Here is a 19043-nt window from a genome sequence, read left to right on the forward strand (position 1 = left end):
ACAAAAATCCTGATAGTTTCGTAAGAAATGTAGGGGCGAAAAAACGCCCTGTTTATTTTTCTTTATAGTATCTTCATTTTTGTTTGTTTGTTTGATAATTGGATGATAAAGTGAACATAAATATTATTTCTTCCAATATTCGTTAAAACTTTCCGAAAATATATTAACTTATGAAAAAGGGCAATAAGTATTTGTTTTGACAGTTACTGACATGCAGGGATCTATACCAACTGCGAGTGACTAACTGGATTTTAATATACTTACAAAAAATCCTTCAAACAGTTCGGGGGTCTTAAATCGGCTTGTGTCAATGTGATCGATTGATAGTGTTTTTATATGCCTGTTTGGATGTGATCCCACTTTGTTAATATATTCTACACCATGTTTATTGAGTTCTTGTCGCACTGACGCTATATTCAAATCATATTAGATAATTGTATTCCGCACATATCAGGGTGATTACAAATTATGAGTTGAAGTATTAGTTTAAAAACCATCTCATGGTCCATTAAAGGAAATAGAGTTTTATTTTCTCAGAGTTAAAAACATGGACAGATTTCTCTTCGTTTTCTTTGTTTGTAGATGTATTAAAAATATAAGCTGGCTATTAATTTACAATACTCAAACGGTGGGACTACATTTTAACTCTTAACACAATGTTAATTGATATAAACATTGACGTTTTTAGACGTACTAACATGTTTACCAATTCGTAAAAAAATGACATGTGTTGAAGACCTTAAGTGCTATATTCTTATTTCATTGAAGAAAAGTATATTATACAAATGTATTATTGAAGTTTTCACACCGTTTCGAGATAACTTTCGGAGATTTTATAGCTCAAGAACCTCATCCTATGGTTGCCAGTTTTTTAATTAAGATGCCACGTGCCACATAGCACAGGCTACACTACAAGAACTATGGAGTATGCTAAAACTATAGGTTTTCCATTTTGTTACAAATGGTAATTACTGACGCGATACGACGTATGCAATAGTTTCTATTCTCAAAATTTGGCTACAGTGGCAATATAGAAAAGACAGTTACGATTTGATATCACATATAGTGCTCTTACAATTCGCTTATGCGTATTTCGTCCTTTTTACGACTCGTCAGAGCGCCTCAGTAGGAAGCACTAAACGTGAAATTAAATATTTTCCGTCAAAGTAAGTAATAATGGAATAACTTTCTAAAAACGCATACAGCGACATCTAAAAATAAAGCAAAAAGTAAAAAAATCCGAAGATTTCTACTACTTGTTCCAAATGAAAATTCAGATTTTCTTTCTACGATTTTCAAGCGACATGGGGAATCTAGAATTGCATTCCACGTCATATTGAACCATCTAAGTAAGAACCTTTCATGAACTGGCTTCTAGTACTCAAAATACGAGTTAATAAAGATATTGAAAAGACTGTTAAGATTTGATTTCATGTATGATGCTTCTACAATTCGCTTATACATTTCGTCCTTTTTAGGACTCATCAGAGCGCCTTAGCAGGAAGCTCTACTAAAGATCCTAGATTTGGGTAAGAATCTGAATTTTGGTAGTAGAAATCTTTGGATTTTTACTTTAGTGTCAGTATGTTTTCGTGGCGTACTGCAGATAAGACACACTTTGCATATTTCCACACTCTTTTATATTTTTCTTCCATCAGTTTATATGTAAAGAGAACAGAGCTGTGTTTTTTAAGATTACTTTCAATCAGTTGCTATCTTTAATAGGAAGAATAAATTTTTTTGGTACCTTTATGATAATCGGAAAATAAATTATATTATTTTGTTTGTTTTTTCTTAAAAAAAAATAATAATAACGAAATTAAATATAGGATTTACTTTTATCCAATAAAATAATTAAAAATATTATCAAATGTAATTTTGTGACACCCAGTATATAAGGTAATATACTTTACGTACAAATTTGAGTAGCTTACATTTAAGTATTAAATATTTCAACCGTTTTTTTTACGTCAGTTTAAAAAGGTATTTATTATAATCTGGACCAGATCAGTGTACCTACATCCGTATCAATTCATGTTCAGGGATGAAAAATAGATGTAATGTTAATAAATCGATACCTTTTAAATTAGTTGAACTAAATATGGAATAATGTACAAATGCTTTTATATAAATGTGCTCAAAAATGATGTTTTTAATTATCTCTCTGCTTCACATCTAAAAAATAAAATGTAGAATAAAATATCGTAGGAAGGTAGCTAACACTGACACTCAGGAATAAAACAACAATCAATCAATATAATTTTATGACTGAAAGTTTAAGTTTAAATTCTCCAACCGACAGATTCTCACCAAAGATGTGAGTCCACTTATATAGTGGATTGTAGATTGATCTACATCTAAATCTACAATAGATCTTTACTAAATCTATTGTAGATTTAGTAAAGAACTGTTTCGGTATAAATTCCGTAAAAAGAAGAATGAATAATAGGTCAATTAACAAATACGACTTTTCTATCCAACTGATAACGTTGAAAACTTTTCACTGCCGTGGAAAACAAATGGTAGAACACTTGCATTTTTTTTTAATTAAAAAAATATAGACGCTTTAGCAAAATTTCAAAAATGGCTTCAGGTAACTACGAATAGTTTTTTGGAGAATAGTTTATCAATAGATGATGCGAATATCTTGGGTCCTGTCGAATAGTAAACAGCCAATGGGAAGGCAAAAGAACTGATCACCAAAGAAAGAGATTACTAAAAAAAATTTAGGAGCGAAAAACTATACACCATTTACGGTTACCAAAGTGATAAGAGAGGTACTTGTAGATATTATTATTGATTATACATTAACAGAATTTAATATAGTTAATATTTTTATTATATTAGTTTATTGCAACTTTTTATCTTATCGTAAAATTGTTTTGTTTTTTATTTCTTGAAAATAAAATTCATATTAATAGATTCACTTTATTTGCCCACTATTAAAAAGAGAATTTGATAGATCTCCGGGAAGCAAATCAAAAAAATAGAAAAATGAGGAAAATAAAAAACTGCTCTATTATTAAAAGAAAGAAATTGCGTAGCAAGTCAGGATCACGTTACTGATATTAAAATAAAAAGTTGACAAAACGAAACTACTAACATTGATAGGTTCATCAGCGAACAAGAAAAAACAAAAATACATAATTTATAATTTAAAATCATATTTATATACTTGAACAGTTTCCCCGGGTTTGTCTGGGATCAGACATGGACTCTTCCAAAACCATGGATCAAGCAATGTCCACGGGACCGGTTCAGGGGCTTTTGAAGAGACAACAAAAATTTACAGACTTGTTTAACCCACTACAATGTGCTAGGTTGAAGTTTTTCGTTGGTAGCCTGCATCGATAAACGTACCAAATCAAAACCGATAAACAATTGTAAGGATCTCATTTACAAACAAGACACTAGGGTGTCTTTAATATGGATACCGGGGTATGCGGGTGCAAGAGAACGAACAAGCTGAAACTAGGCTTGAGAGAAACCTTTGTGGACCCAAAAGACTTCTGTGATTCTTCACTGGATATGCTACCTTATTAGAAAAATTTTGTTTCCAAATAACAAAAACAATTGTTTTTTAAAAACAATTTTCAGTTTTTATTGATATTTCCGATCTACATACAGGATTTATTATTTGTATATTAATTTAAAAAATATAAATGTTATATTACTTGCATTACAGCATTTTATAGACCGGGGGACAGGTCTAAGAGCAGCATATAAAAGCATTTGAACAGCTACATTGATCACTTTTGGAAAATAACTGGAAAATTTTTATTTAAATCTATAGTACTAAAAAAATGAACTTAGATTAAGATTAGATTAGGAGTGTTAGTAAAAATATTGTTACTACTCTATCACTTTCCACGGTTTCTACATGTTAAAGACTATTTGAAACTAAACAAAATCAAGGTGGAAATGCACAGTAATAAACGTCTCTATGCGTCTAGAACAATCATTGACATCAAAAGTGTCAGCTAAAATGTTGAAAATCATTTAATATACTAATGAAGAAAATCAGTCTGATGGATACAAATATAACCAAAAAAAAACAAATAGGTCAGTCTATCTGTGAAAAAATCGTCGATTTCACGTAAAACTCTTAAACAGCTATTTGAAAGCATTGAAAGATATACGAGGGGTAGCTTATGATAAATCCATAAAGACGCACAGCTGATTTTGCTTTGTTTTATTTTTAACAATCATAAAAACTGAAAAAATCATTTTTTTCCTATTATAACGTTTCAGATCTTAAAAAGTTTTGTAATTTGCGAGTTTCTAAATTAAAATACACAAACAATTGACTGACATAATTACAAAAGCTGGTACAGTAGACTAATGCGAAACTTCATACTGTGTTTTCTGATTTTGAAGATTTAAAGAATATTTTTAAAATTGAATAAAGCAATTTTATTATTTATTTATATTTTAAACAAATTATATTATATTAAAATAATTAAATAAATTATTATCTTTGCTCCTAACGCCACCTGCTAACGTATTAACTAAGCATACATTGTTTACTTGTTGTGACATACCTGTCAAATTCAAAGGAAATATTAAATTAATAATAAAATATAAATAAATATCATTTGATGGTAAATTTAATTATTATAATAAACTAAATACGATGTTTAAAAACAATAATTGTATTTATAGGAAATTATTTTAAAACGTGAAGTGTCATATGTTTATAAGCTAAAAAGTCAACAATTTTGATGTTGAATTTTTTTAGTTTATCTTAAAATTGAATCCTTAAAGAACCGATTGCAATCTGCAAAATATCCCTAGAGTCACTGTTTCTCAAGTACAGTTGTTTGAATATTCGCTCTCAGGGATAAACAAATTAAATAAGTAATAACTTTACTGAGTTTGATATTGACTGAAATAACTGATTTAATAACGATTTTGCTGAAATTTGGCACACTTCAATAACTCATTAATTGTCACAACTTTTTATTGTCAGAAATTACTGCAAAAATACGGATAAACGGAGAACTTTTTAAGATTTTTATAGTTAAAAAAGTTTTTATGATTGTTTACAAAAAATGCAAAATGTACGACTTCAAGAATTTGTTATCAGCTATACCTCATATACTTTTTACAACCCCCAGACACCGCTTTTTTTACAACAAAAAAAAATTTCTTCAGCTTTTTTTTTTACTGGCCTGAAGATTGTCAACGAGGTTGTCAAAAACATGTAAAAGTGAAATAACACGAACTAGAGTAAGAAGTAACACAATATGTGTAATATAATCAAAAAAGTTAAAAGAATTGGCAAATAAGGCAAAAAGCAACGTCCAAAGCAATTTTATCAGCAACCAGAATTGAGACTAAAGAAAATTACTGGAAAAATCAAATTAATATATTTTATAATAGTGAATTAATAGAAAGGTTCAGTTAACAAACTGAAATAAATGTTTCAAAATTTCGTAAATGTACGATCAATAAAGAAAAAAATATTCTAAACACGATTGTTAAACAATTTGAATTGTGATAAGAAAAATATTATATTTTAATAGTTTACATTAAACATGTAAATATTTAAATATTTTTTAACCTAATTAGTTCGATTTAGATAAATAATTATAGATTTAAAATGTTTTTGTAGAAAAAATATAAACAATTATTACAATATTTTGTGACTACTTTTTTCCAGTTAAATCCAAAGCATACTAAATTTTATGATTTAAAGAAACGTAAACACTGCTAACCATTTGGTAAAAGTTGTAATTTAGGTATATTCTCTTCTAATAATCGTATTTCCACATGAATTATTTACAGAAATTTATCATTCACTTTCTAAACACAATTTTACAAGGCACTGAACACTTTTGGTCCACATACGTCACTCAATAGGAAGGACTAGACGCTAGTTTAACCGGAAGAACCAATGCTTTAAAAACACTGTATCCGCACTGCTATCAGCTGTTCTGTAAAATATCTGAGAAGGCAAACAGCCACTGACGTCACTAAGTTACATCACAAAACTTCTTTTTTTATAAACAGAAGAGAATCCAAAGAGCGAAAGATATGCGCGAACTGGTGGAGAAGCTCGCCAAACGGTAACTGAAAGTGGTGTGCAGGAGTGCAGGCGTAGGTGAGTGACTACGGTGACGACGTCGAGTCGTTAGCTGGACATTATACGTAATTCCAAGAGTGAACTCTATGAATACGGACGTAGGACGATGTTTGAATCTCCAACTCCAACAGCGCTCTCTGGTGCTGCTACACTTCATACTCGCGACTTACGGATTTCCATAGGAACTTAAGAGTCATAAAGGGAACACCTACTTCTATTTATTGGGGTGTAAATAAATAAATATGTTCTTTTTCAACTATATTTGCGTGCGTTTTCGTGGTTTAATTCTTTAGAAACGTTAAATGATCCAGTAAAAGTTGCAGTGTGTGAAAATTTATAAAGTACCGATATGCAGGACCGTATTTGCCTGCCTGCTTAAATCGAAAAACGGACAGGTTTACAGAAGAGAAATATATTTGTATCAAAATCAGTTCTAATATATGACGGGACATTAAAAAATAATTTTAAAATTAAGATATGTACTTATAAGTACTTTTATTCAATATCTTGAAAATGCTACGTAAGTGGTTGAAAACAATTGTATCAATGATGTGAGTCAACACAGAGAAATACGTAAATTAGAGACAATAATATTGCCTTCTATGTACATATTATAAATAATATAATTAAACCATATTATATTATTTATGATATATGCATTTTATGTAATAAATTTAATAAAATAAAAGTCAATAACCAAATAAAAAATGTTAAATACTCTTTCAGAAGAAAAACTTAACGAGAATAATAGACCAGAACTAACTATTTTCCGATGACACTCGTTGATGATGTTTTTAATAAATCTGGTGATAACAATATGTAATCAATAAATTTTTTAATTATAAGCAATATATAAACAATGTAAAATCGCTATTTGATTTTAAATGCTAAATAAGACCGGTAAATTAATTGAAAAGTGACATAGTTTTACTGAAAAACCATAGACAATCCTTTAAAAAGAGAGTTTGTAAAGTTGTTTTTGTTAATTTGTTGTTTAACTATTGCAAAAATGCTCCAAAAGTCGATTTTTTGAAAATTATTAATAACTTTTCTGAAACTGCACAAAAAACTTTAATTTCATGTGTGAATGGGGACAATTTTACAGTATTACCTCGTCGCATGGCTAACAATGTAATTAGTTAATTTATGAATTGTTTATTTAAACCAGTAATGTTTTCAACAATTCAAAATAAATATTTATTTTGCAAAATTGTACTTTGTAAATACGTAACAGAATTATTTATCTATTGAGTTATAATATCTGTTAACAATAAAATTTACAATTTTTTTTTGGCAATTAAATCTATATGTGTTAGTTTTTCTTAAATTATGCTTACCATTATTTTTAGAATGACTTTTTTTGATTCAAAAATATTACAAATATATTTTAAACAAATTAATTGTTATAAACTTTGTATAATTATAAATAAAAACAGTAAAATTAAGTTTTCTTTATAATTATACAAAGTTCATAATAATTAATTTATTTAAAATATATTTGTAATGTTTTTAGTCGTCTGCATGTCCCAACTTCGGTTTCGGGCATGTTTCCCATATAAAGATAGCTAGGGGGGGGCATGATCACTTGAGCAAGCAATAAACACCTATAGTCAGCTTGATTACTTGTTTAAGCCGTACTTATTTCTTTTCTGTAATCTTATTATCGAATTTCATATTTCTCGGTAAAATTAAACTGCATATTTATCAATCCATGTTCTAAAGTTTTGTTAATGTTATACACATGTTTTAATTTATATTATTTTATTATATATGTCGAATGTAACAAAAAAAAACACTGTTGCTTTAAGGAAAAATGATAAAATAAACCAATAAAAGGACATGTTTCTACATCAGAGAGCAAATCTCATCAATATCGAATCGTCCAAAGGAACGAATTAATTTAAATACAATATCAATTGTTATCATGAGGATGCGATGAAGTGAATTAAAATAATACACACCGAAAATACCGCTAAGAGGAAAACTATTGTTTGATTTATCTATTTCTTTGTTAATACACCTAAATATCTGATACGGAGAAAATGATTGAACTGTAAACAAAAAACCGACTGCCAGTTTTTGGCATCACTAGCACTTTAATGTAAAAAATATACAACCATAGAAATATATAAATGAAATAACTTACCATCTTAGCTTTATTAATTTTTTAGCAGAACTTTCTTACCTACAAAAAAAATTCAAAATGTAAAATTTGTTGACTACATGTACAATATTATGAAAGTGCACACTTCAAGAAGTTGAGATAGACCGATTAACTCAAAATTGTTACAAAATGTTTTTAAAAATGTGCCTTTTGACACAGGAACCTTAAAATCAACTTATTATACTTTATCTGTTTGCAAATCTTCAAATATAGGGTAAAAGTTACCGTTCAGGCCATAAACCATTGCCGTACGAATGTAGTTGAAACCAATTAAGATTTTTTTTTTAATTATGAGTTATGGATTAATTTGTTTAGTTACATAAAACTAAACAAAATTCAAAGTCACAATCACATCTCAAAATAAACAACGTCATTATCTCAAATCCTCAAGACAAATCTACATCCTACATTCATCTCCCCAGATAATACAAACTTCAAAAAGTGGTTTAAACTAAATACCGAACGGAGAGTGGAAGACCTCTTTTATCCTCCACAGCATTTTAGAGACCATCAACATCCGATGATGGCCCCTGTGCAGAAGGACATCTTCAGGCAAATGTGTAACTTCGGTGAAATCACGTCGCCTCGCCCAGACGGCATACACAGGAGAAGCCTCAAAAAACTCCCAGGGGGCATCGTCCCGCTGCTAACCAATTGGAAAGTATCCAGTACAATCATGAGTCCCAAACTAGGGAAACCCTTAACCAACACTGAATCCTATAGACCAATATCACTTCTAAATACTCTAGGTAAAGTCTACGAAAGGATCCTTAAGAAAAGACTAATAGAACTCCTAGAAGGAAACCACATCAGCCCTAACTTTCAATTTGGATTCAGAGCCTTCACAGACACTCCACACAAAATGCATTGATTGAAGCAGCAACCTTCATCTCACGTTAAGAGCGTAGGCGCAAAATTTCGGGCCAATGCTTTTTAATTTTAAAGCATTTATTTTTTTCGAATCCTGAGAAAACTAATAAATATTTTTTTAAAATTTCAACGCAGAATGAAAGAATACATTATTATCGGGGGCCGAAAGTCCCTAAGAATAAACAAAAATTTCTTTTGAATAAGATATTTAAAATAAAAAATCACACTTAATTTTCTCTCCTTTTTCACCCCTGTAACTTACTAAAATAAACATAAAAGTTTTCAGGGACTTTCGGCCCTCGGTAATAATGTATTCTTTCCTTCTGCGTTTAAATTTTTCAAAAATACTTATTAGTTTTCTCATGATTCGAAAAAAATGAATGCATTTAAAAAGCACTGGCCCGAAATTTTGCGCCTACGCTCTTAGATGAAAAAGGAAAAATAGCCGTAAATAACTTCCTAGACGTCCAGAAAGCATTTGATCAGGTCTGGCATGCAGGCTTCATCGAAAAACTCCGCTGTGCTGGACTACCAACTACATTTCCTCTCCAATCGGACCATCCATGTTAAAATCGCAGATAAATTTTCCACACCATTCATTCCACAAGCTGGAGTACTCCAGGGCTCAATTTTAGCTCCAATACTTTGCACAGTTTTTAACAGGGCCTTGCCTCTACTCATAAACAGTACCAAATCACTGCACTACTTTCCTCAAGCACCGTTGATGGAGCGTGGAGGATGCGATCTGTATTCAACAAGGCCCAAGGTCAATTAGATAAAATAGTAATATGGTGCAATAAATGAAGAGTTACTCTCAATCCTTCAAAAACACAAGCCATCCTCTTCAGATATCCAGGAACCTCTCGATATAGTCCTATCTAGGTATTTAATTTCAGAAGATTCACAACTGGGACACTGACATAAAACACCCTAAAGTAGGTAAGAAGAAGAGCTAATCACCTTGGAGCTCTGTCTCGTAAATTCGGTAGCACTTAAAGCAAAACTCTCCTGCATACTTTATAAGGCCAATAGTTGAGTACAAGGCGGTACTCTAAGCAACTCTTAACCACCGCAAATTTAATGCAATAATGGCAACAGAACGAAAAATATTGAAGAGAATCATGGAAAAACATGCAGATTATCTGTCGGCATTAATCCACCAACTCCCCAACATCCCCACAATAGAGAGCATACGTTCTCTCGGCAAAAAGTACGTCCAACGCACAATATAAAGCTGTAATACCAGCCCAAAAGAAGTGCTAAAAACTCCATGCCATCTCCTAGGACACATCAACAGGCTCGCCAAAAAAAGGTCCATTCCTACCAGCTAAACTTCTCAACTTAGCTGGAAACGAACTTCCTGATAAGTATTCGACACCCTAGAAGCAACGCCACTTAGATACCGCAAAAATGCTGGTCCGAGAGCCGCTCCCACAATATAGACGGTAGCATGAAGGTACCACCTCACTACGGTATGGCTAACAACCCAACAAAATTTAAAAATTCTGACTTTCGCTCACAGCCAGAAATGGCATTAACACCCAACAACAAAGCTAGGTCAAACTTTATTGAGTAGACAAATTCATAGTAAGTATTTTAATAGCCAAAACACGAGAAAATAATCAAAAATACAAGAGAAAACTATTCCCATCAGTGACTAATCTAGATAAATTAAAGATAATTTCATCTCTATCTATTGTAATAAGGTGACCTAGTTCTAATAGAGATTTTCAATAAACGGTATGTCTGTGTCTTTTCTAATCCCCTAATCTTTAATTTAATCAATGGATATGCCTGACGCAGTTACCGAGCTTCTCGTAATCGAGATCGTTTATTCTTTAGATATTTTTTCAAATATTATTTGAAAGTAAAAAGTGTTTCCCTATAAAACGCCACATTGCGCATCACTTAAACACTGATAAATTTTGATTTATAATGATGGTCTATAAAGTCTCGAAACTATATTAACGCATTTTATTCTAATTAATCTTTGTTGACCCCATTTCCTACATCTTTACTTATATGAATCGGAACAACCCTTCAGTGGATTTTATTATTTTATATTTATTATCACCTGATGGATAATTACCAACAGGTAATTCCGCAAAGGATATAGTACAGTTAGAGTGCCTATCGGCAAAAAAGGTTATGATAAGGTACTCTCTCCAAATTTTGAGTATCGTCTCATTAGGCCGAGTCTGACACGGTTTCTCTCTGCGACTTTTTTTAATTCTGGGCGTTTTTCGTTTAATTTTCGCAGAACATGTTGATTTTACGACATACCGAAAATTTATAGATACCGCTATTCTTTTTGATGAAATAGCTTAAAAATTCACAAAAATAAAATTGTCTGACGACTCGAACATGTCGGAAAACCGACTGTGACGGACAGGGGTCATTCAATTCAAAGTGACTCACAGACAGAAAGTGTAGACCACGGAAAGTATAGGTAAAAATTTTGGCTTTATATACCTTATACATATTTAATGATATCAAATGAAGTAGATTGAAAGGAGGGTATAATTTTTGCAATAATAAACTATTAGTAAGTTCCTGTCTTTCAAATTTACTACAAGCATAAAAAATATTATCTAAGTCGCAAACCACATAGAAAGTTTCACAAAGTTCGGTGTTGACTACACCGATTTTATTTAAGTGTTAAGGGAAGCTTGTATGTCCAAATTTCAGCCTACGAATGGTCACAATATCAATTCTTGTCAAATCATAATCTTGGTATCACAAAACTGTCGGAATACTTGGATGTAATAGTGTGAGGTTATTAGAGCAATAGTTTTCCAATGTAATTCCCATTTTGTCTTAAAATTACTCTTAGATATCATTAAATATTCTTGAGCAGCTAAATCGTTCTTGATATGCTGTTCAACTGTAACTCTTTCTTTGGCTAAAGAATCTGCAACTTCATTGCCACGAAGTTCTATATGAGCTTTTCTTATTATTTTAATTCTCTAATAAAAGGATTTATATCAGTAGCCATCACAATTAATTGGGTTAGCGATGCATTTAAGAACAGATAAGGAGTCACTCAAAAAGTGTATTTTTTTTAATTGTTTTTTTCGATAGAATATACCAATTGCTTCTGCAGAAAAAATGGAAGTATTATTATTTAGTTTGAATTTTTCTTGAACGTTTGTTGATGGTATATAGAATGCACATTACGTACCATTATTGTGTTTTGAGCATCGGTATATATTTTCAGAAAATCTGACAGATTTGATATGCAGGCGCTTATTATATTTTTACTTATCAACAAATTTTCATTGTATACAGGAATATTAATTTATAGTGGCTCCAACATGCCAAAGAATTCAGATTTTTCGACTGAAATAGTTCTTTTTAAATCGCCGTTATAAGGAATTGTATTTCTAAAAGCCATGCATAATGGAGGAGAAGGTTTTTTGACCAGTACGTGTTAGTTACATCGTAGTTATTTAATAAGGCTATTTTATCGATACCTATTACTATATAACAGTACGGTTTTTAAAAAAAGACTTAATAATAAATTTGTCTGACAACGATTCCTTCCGTAAAAATAATGGTGGTTCTAGTGCTTCAATCCGAAGTGGTTCCACAGGCGTTGAACACATTGCACCCAAACAGAGTCTTAGGGAAATAGTTTGAATTATTTCCAATCGTCTTAGGATGTAAGGACTAGCTAATCCATATAACGTACATCCGTAATCCAAGATGGACCTAATAAAGGCTTTGTAAAACGATTGTGGATCTGCTTTCCACCAGGTTCTCCTTATAAATTTTAAAAAATGTATACCTTTTAAACATTTTGATTCTATACTTTGTATAAATGGTTTCCAGCTAAGCTTCTTGTCAAGAATAATTCCAGGACAAGTTACCTTATTTGATACTGGATATAAAGTACCATTTACATTTACATTATCAGTATTGGGTACCTTTTGTTTTGTAAAAAAATCATTACTTACTATTACTACATGGTACAAGTCTCTGACAGATATATTGGCATATACATTCTCTTATTTTAAAAATCAATATTCAATTTTTTCGAACTTTAGAAATAAAAATCTTTATAACAGAAAATAATTCCATTCATCTTTTTCATGATATTATAAATAAAATGGACTGTATATTAGGATTAAAATAAATAAATATCAAATATTGCATTAAAAATATTAATTTGTTAATATAAAAATTTTTGTAAATTTTTAAAATAAAAAAAAAATTAATTTAAAAAAGTTAATCAAATTTACAAATTGTCTATTAATATTTTTTTCAATAAAACAGTATATCACGAGCGTGGTCAAAAATTAGAACGAGTTTTAACAATTTCTCTCAAAGCTTATTATTGTTTAGCTTAATTTTGCTCCCCGGTTTAATTAACTAATAAATTTATGATAGGTATGCTCTGAAAAAGTTTCCAACTGCGAACGTTTTTCATTTTCAGGCTAGGGAAAATGAACTTTTATATAATAAAAATTAAGCGCACTAATAGTTTAGTATGGATTTCTTCTATATAGGTCAGCTATTAATTAATTCCAGCAGGGATGATGTTAATTTCATTATAGCTGATGAGCAGGGTTGATTTCATTCATTTTGCACTGCGGCAACTCATACTAACAGTGTTCATGAAAGTGGTCACTAAGTATTCGAGAAGAACAAAAAGACTGATTCAAAACATTTTAATAATTATTAAGAGATTCTGTTCAGTTATTTATTCCAACGATATTCAAAATTAAGTATATCTAAAAGAAATTTAAACCAGAGATTCGCTGTTTGCACTGAAAATCCTTTATAATTCAACGACATACACAAGTACAATCCAAAAAGTTTTAAGATTCATATAAAGTCAAGTAGTTTCGTCTTCTTCTGGTGTCGTAAGCTATGCAGCATGTACGAGTTCATGTTGGTTGGATTATGCGTAGGGATTCTTCTTCTGCTCTTCTATTATTTTCCTGATATGAGGTATGTCGCATCAGTTTGTTATGTCTCTGCAACGTGAGTGTCGTTTGAGACTTGGTCCTCTACAACATTCAATTTTGACTATTAAAATGATTTTTAAAAGATTGTATTTATCGCCTAAAGTCACAAAGACTAAACTGGCTTAGTCACCTAGAAAGAATGCCAGATAATCGAGCTGTAAAACTAGTCCAGAGATGAAAGCCCCAAGGAAACAGAACAAGAGGAAGGTTCCGTAAAAGATGGATAGACGACGTAGAGAGGGATCTTAAAACCATGAACATCAGGCAGTGGCGAAGGAAAGTATCCGACAGGGCAGAATGGAAGAACATTGTTTAGCAGGTCAAGACTCTCAAAGGGTTGTAGCTCCATTAGAAGAAGAAGAAGAAGATTTATCGCCTATAAAAATATGGCGCCTTAAAGATGTTTAGAAGCTCTCTATGGGTATACTCAGTTCGCTGATCCCTGTCCTGACTGTCTAGTAAATTAAGTAAATAATTTTTTGCTACGTTGATTAAATTTTAACTGACTGGCAGTGACTGGAAACTACTCTATGCATGCGTGCTCATAGCCAATATTTCAAGAAAAAAGTATTCACATGCAATTTGTTAAAAAAATTAAATACTTCGATGTTTCTTAACAATATTCAGTTGCATTTTCCCCCAGAACTAACCAGTGATCACTGCTTACGTTAACGACCCTTAAAGCCTTACATCTCTATATTCTGTCCTCTTGAGCTTGACAGCACAACACTTTATTATAAATTCAAAAATATGTCCGAAACCCTAGAGGATCATTCAAAAAATTAAAGCAATTCGTAAGCATTTCCTCATTGTGTGTATAAATGTGTCTTTACTTGCTATTTTTCGTTATGTCCTCCCTTTATTATGAGATTGGGGTAGCTGATACAATATATTCGAGGATTAATATAAAACGAAAACGAAGAATTTGCCGATTCAGTGCAGAGGAGTTGGGTATAAATGTTTAACAGTCGATTACCATAAACAAATTATACTCTGCATGTTTTTATAAGTTCCCATATTAATAAATATGGCATTTGTATTAACATTTATTAAGAACATTACCTTTACGGTTTTTTATTAATTTCAACAAAAAAAAATTCACTAAACCCTGGCTATGCATTAACTTGTCAACATACGTTGATTTTTTCATAATTACGTTAAATTCAAAGGTAGCTATGGAAAAATGACATCAAAACAATAATATTGTCAGTTAATGTCAAATGTATTTTGTAGTATTGTAAAGCTTTTTGCCGTTTGTGGATTGTACAATGGGTCGAGGTAAAGTTATCGATGAGAAAATTTGTTCAATCATTATTAAATTTTTTAATTCTGGAAAATCCAATTTCGAAATAGCGAATATGTTGCAATTGTCATGCTATAGTGTAAGAAATATAGTCAGAAGATGCAAACCTACAGGTTCGGTCGTCACAAAACCTAGAAATGTACGAAAAAGTAAAAGAATCAAAGTAGATCGAAGAACATTAAGACGCATTATAGTGAAAAATCGACGAGCAAATTATATGCGTTTTGTGGAGTGACGGTATTGGAAGACATGTTTCTAAATGTCACCGAGAGCCCAGGATTTGGTACTTACAAAGTAAGTTTTATAGTTGAAACAATTAGTACGAATTGTTTTTAAAAATGTCATTTTATTTGAGGATAAGGAAAGCCACCTTTAACATTACAACAAAAGAAAAATCGACTAAGATGGTCAAAAGAGCATCAAGATTGGACTCAGTCGCAACGGGATTCAATACAATGGAGTGATGAGTCCAGATTTGAAGTGTGTGTTGGAGACAGTAGGAGTCGCGTCATTCGTAGGAGAAATGAAGCTTTCCATCCCGACTGTCTGAAGAGAAAAGTCAAATTTCCTGCAGCTGTCATGAACTTTCATATTTTTTTGTTAATATTAATATTCTATGCGTTTTTTTTTAATTTATTATTATTCTGTTTAATCAATAGTTTTCATTACGTTATAAAATATTTTCTATAATTAGGAAATTCAAAAATGTTCTTCGATGCATTAAAACTTCTAAAATGTACGCTGCGCTTTTATTTTTGTTGTCTAAAATTTAATTTTCTTTCAATCCAATGTTGGGCCAACTGATATGGGAAGGGGCTCATATATTCGTTTTGTGGACAGAAATATATTAATTAAAAAGTAAAACGTTACAAGGAAGAAACTTGGCACGATTTTTTTTTGTTTAAAATTGTGATTCTGACATTTTTCCAATTTACACATTTTCTGAAATCCTCGGAACTGTTTTGTTCTTTACGAGTGACAACTAATCCGGTTACACAGCATTATTGGATTCAGCCTGATAGTTAAAATTATCTGGATCTACCAAACGCTTGAACGACTGACTAAATGCGAAAATTTTATCTCGAATTTGCAGCAGAATTCCAGGCGGCTGCCTCTACTGCATATACAGAATATACAAACTGTTGATTCTAAGAACAATCGTAACAATACATAACTGCCTGGTTTCGGCAAAACGGTTAATTAAATACATAATCCAAATATTATGATTTTAAAACAAAAATGTTTTGTACACGATGCAACAGAGATTTTAAAGAAAGAGGATATATTTTTGTAATAATTGATATGTATTGGAAACCAACCAAATTGGGTTGGTTATAATATTCCATAAAACCCATAATCCATGGGTATGTATTGTTATTTCTATGTGAACAGGGTGGACTCTTTGAAAAATAAAATCTAAAACCACATTTCAACAGGAGATAATATTATTTTGAGTGATTTCAGTTTGACCACTTTACCTGCTGTTTGCAGATTAGTAAAGATTTGCATTTGTAATGAGCTGCCGGTTGCAAACAGATGAAGTATAGTCAACTTCTCGAAAATAAGCATCTAAACAACTTACCGAATACTTTGTTTTAGCGAGATACGCGAAAATAAACAAGTTAATTATATATAAAAAATAATCTTAAATTGAATGAAAAAGACAGCAAAGATTTGATTTCACGTACAAAGCGTCTATGACATGTATCTGTTGATACGTATTTCGACTTAATAAGTCTCATCAGAACAGTTATTCATAACCGTTCTTAACGTGAAAAATAATCTTCTCTGTCTTTTAGGAAGCAACAATAAAATGGCTTCGTTATGGACGCAATAGCGACATCTGATAGAAAAATCGGTAAGATAGTTTCGAAACAAATTCAGATTTCTGCTTTAATCTGAACCTTCTATAAATGCAAGTTATAACAGACGTTGATAAAGATGTTAATAGACATGGCGAATCTAAAATTTGCATTCCACGACATGTCTATCAACTAAGCATAGAAGGTTCAGATTAAAGCAGAAATCTGAATTTGTTTCGAAACTATCTTACCGATTTTTCTATCAGATGTCGCTATTGCGTCCATAACGAAGCCATTTTATTGTTGCTTCCTAAAAGACAGAGAAGATTATTTTTCACGTTAAGAACGGCTATGAATAACTGTTCTGATGAGACTTATTAAGTCGAAATACGTATCAACAGATACATAGACGCTTTGTACGTGAAATCAAATCTTTGCTGTCTTTTTCATTTTATTCGGATCTACTCTGTATGAGTACAAGAAACAAATTCGTTAAAGATTTCTGCTTAGTTGACAGACATGTCATGGAATGCAAATTTTAGATTCCCCATGTCTCTATTAACATCTTTATCAACGTCTGTTATACCTTGCATTTATAGAAGGTTCAGATTAAAGCAGAAATCTGAATTTGTTTCGAAACTATCTTACCGATTTTTCTATCAGATGTCGCTATTGCGTCCATAACGAAGCCATTTTATTTTTGCTTCCTAAAAGACAGAGAAGATTATTTTTCACGTTAAGAACGGCTATGAATAACTGTTCTGATGAGACTTATTAAGTCGAAATACGTATCAACAGATACATAGACGCTTTCTACGTGAAATCAAATCTTTGCTGTCTTTTTCATTTTATTCGGATCTACTCTGTATGAGTACAAGAAACAAATTCGTTAAAGATTTCTGCTTAGTTGATAGACATGTCGTGGAATGCAAATTTTAGATTCCCCATGTCTCTATTAACATCTTTATCAACGTCTGTTATACCTTGCATTTATAGAAGGTTCAGATTAAAGCAGAAATCTGAATTTGTTTCGAAACTATCTTACCGATTAATCTTAAATTGTTTGTGAGTTTACAATCTATTCTGTGGCATATGTGAGTAATAATAATCATCGACAATAAATACTTTTAAATAAAAATTACGGTACAGTTTCTGTAGAAAATATATATTCAACTACATAGAACATTTCAGCTCGACTAAAATGTCGATATCAAAAGCACAACGAGAACGATGGTGTGTAAAGTTGCCTCCATCTATCTATCGTCCGTCGGCAAATTCAAACAAATACCAGATAAGATATAAGATAATAAGATATTTTTTACCACCAAAAGTGAATGTTTTAACCAAATAATACTTCAAATATAATGTGCAGAATAATTTTGAGTTCGGTTCCGCTAATAAACCTGTTTTTTTTTTTGTCCTTAAAAGTAAAAAAAAGTTTAAATTCTCTTCTGTACTACTAAAGTACCGGTGCTTATCTTTAAAGGGACTAGACTTACAATTTTTTCTTTTAGTTGTCATCTTTGCAACGAGGTAGTTTATAGATGTGCATTGTTTCAATTTTGAGTTGTGTTGAAATTTTGTGGTTTTGAGGTGGTCGTTATAATTGTAGTATTTTTTTTGTTTGTTTTTCTGTTTATCTGTGTACAAAGAAAATGTTTGGAAAATGGGAAAAATCACCTACAGTTTTTCGTCCATGAGAGCAAGAGAACCCAAGCAGTTGTGAAAGTGTAATAAGTGATATAAAAAACAACAACACCGAGACTGGAACTGTAGAAAAGACTTTACGACTTCCAAACAAAAGGATTGTTTTGAATGAGCAATCCCCAGAAAATTTGTATGAACGTTT

The 19043-nt window shown here is 31.2% G+C and overlaps 1 protein-coding gene across 3 annotated transcripts in view; it reads right to left on the reverse strand.

The window, feature by feature from the left end:
• The window catches only part of siz (Brefeldin-resistant Arf-GEF family protein schizo), a 184643-nt gene that overhangs the window by 144149 nt on the left and 21451 nt on the right, over window positions 1-19043 (reverse strand). The window contains exon 1 of one of the 3 annotated variants that reach the window (XM_072546247.1): window positions 5718-6142. The exons of the other annotated variants lie outside the window; for them this stretch is intronic. The gene's annotated coding sequence lies outside the window, so the exon portion shown is untranslated. Of the gene's footprint in view, window positions 1-5717; window positions 6143-19043 lie in introns of those variants that run through there. 3 annotated transcript variants of the gene reach the window in all.

This window comes from Diabrotica undecimpunctata, chromosome 10 (genome assembly GCF_040954645.1).
Source record: "Diabrotica undecimpunctata isolate CICGRU chromosome 10, icDiaUnde3, whole genome shotgun sequence".
NCBI classification, from domain to species: domain Eukaryota; kingdom Metazoa; phylum Arthropoda; class Insecta; order Coleoptera; family Chrysomelidae; genus Diabrotica; species Diabrotica undecimpunctata.